Raw genomic sequence first — 1,913 nt, 5'->3', positions numbered from 1 at the left:
CAACACCCAGCATGCCTTGCACCTGAGGTAGAAATCCAGGCGGCTTCGGAGCCCCGCCTATTTTAAGGGACGGGGCATCGCGTTTCCGACGCACAGTACCCTGGGCTTTGTAGTCTGCGTAGATAAGTAGGCGGGGACGCCGATTGATGGTTGCATTGCATGCCTGGATGTGTAGTCCCTTTGAAGAGATTCGCAGTGCATGCTGAAATATGTAGTCCTGAGTACTTGCCTGTAGCTCGGTTTGTATTGATCAGTAACTCGTGGATGTTTGGATTTTACAGATGAGTCCTTCCACTCCCTACCGTGGACAATTTGAGGTTGCCATGTTCTTATATGGGTCTATAAGACATTAATAAACATCTATTACAAAGTAAACAGTTTCTAAACATCTATTACCATCACACTCTAATAAAAGGAAATTTTAATACACACGGGGAGGAACCTATTCCCAGAACAAAGGAAAATAATTTATATTGTATAAAATTTGCTTTTTTTGAAAAAAAAGTACATTTTGGTTGATTTTCTCATTTTTTCCTGGATAGGTGTAAACTTGGCAACATGCTAACATTGGTCTGAAGACTGGCATTTGGAACTACTGGTATAGATGATCTTTTGGTCATTAAAACATCGTTCATCTAATAGCTTCAGTAACAGTATATCTTTAATTTTCATGGGGAGTTAGAATTGACATTGATGGATGAGAAAACGGAAGTGAAGAGAGATTATGTGTCACTGTTTTCTAATGAGCCCAGTGCATTTTTCTCTAAATTATTTCCTCCATCCCTTCAAGTTTCAGGGAACCTTTAGTTAATAGCAGCAGTAGTCAGGAGTCTCTTCTATCCCTTTCTCTTGGAATTTCTTCAAGATCATTGAGTGGAAGACACTACTGTATGAAAAGTTATTGTAGGCAGGAAAATAATTCCCAACCCGGTGCCTTAGGAATTAAAAAATTTCCCAGTTACAGAGAGTCAAAGGTAATGGAGAGGGGCAGGTTCATAGTAGATAATGAATATTGGTGTTCCTCAAGGCAACCTGCATACCTCTGCTTAAAACAGAACAAAAAAGAGATTGTCATCTTAACCATGTCATTTGAACCATGTATTAAATAATCACCAAGTCCATACAGAGTGAAGTAAGTCAGAAAGAGAAAAACAAATATCATATAATATCGCTTATAGTGGAATCTAGAAAAATGGTACAGATGAACTTACAGGCAAAGGAGAAATAGAGTCACAGATGTAGAGAACAAACTTATGGTTACCAAGGGGGGGAAGAGGAGGATGGGACGAATTGGGAGATTGGGATCGACATATATACACTACTATGTATAAAATAGATAACTAATGAGAACCAATTGTTTATCACAGGGAACCCTGCTCAATGATCTGTGGTGACCTAAATGGGAAGGAAATCTAAAAAAGAGTGGATATACGTATACTTATAACTGATTCACTTTGCTGTACAGCAGAAACGAACACAACATTGTAAAGCAATTATACTCCAATAAAAATAAATAAATAAATAAATAAATAATCACCATGTCTATTTAGCTGATCCTAGTTTAAGTCTTGCTACTTTCTGACAGAACTCCAAAATAGGTATTTCAACATATGACCCCCGAATTTGGCGGTGTTAGTGTCAGTCAATACGGTCAATGGATATTCAAAGACGGTAGGAAACATTTAGATTTATAATCTATTAAAACTAACGCTACATGGACGCATGAATCAATCCACTGTCAGACATATTTTTTTAAGGTTTTTAAAAATATTTATTTATTTTAGGCTGTGCTGGGTCTTTGTTGCGCTTGTGGCGAGTGGGGGTTTCCCTTGCGCAGCTGGGGCTCTAGGCGAACAGGCTTCAGTAGTTGTGACGCACGGGCTTAATTGCTCCACGGCATGTGGGATCTTCTC

Source organism: Balaenoptera musculus, chromosome 16 (assembly GCF_009873245.2).
Source record: "Balaenoptera musculus isolate JJ_BM4_2016_0621 chromosome 16, mBalMus1.pri.v3, whole genome shotgun sequence".
Taxonomy (NCBI): Eukaryota; Metazoa; Chordata; class Mammalia; order Artiodactyla; family Balaenopteridae; genus Balaenoptera; species Balaenoptera musculus.
The sequence above is the reverse complement of the archived record's forward strand: the minus strand, read 5'-3'. Positions refer to the sequence as shown.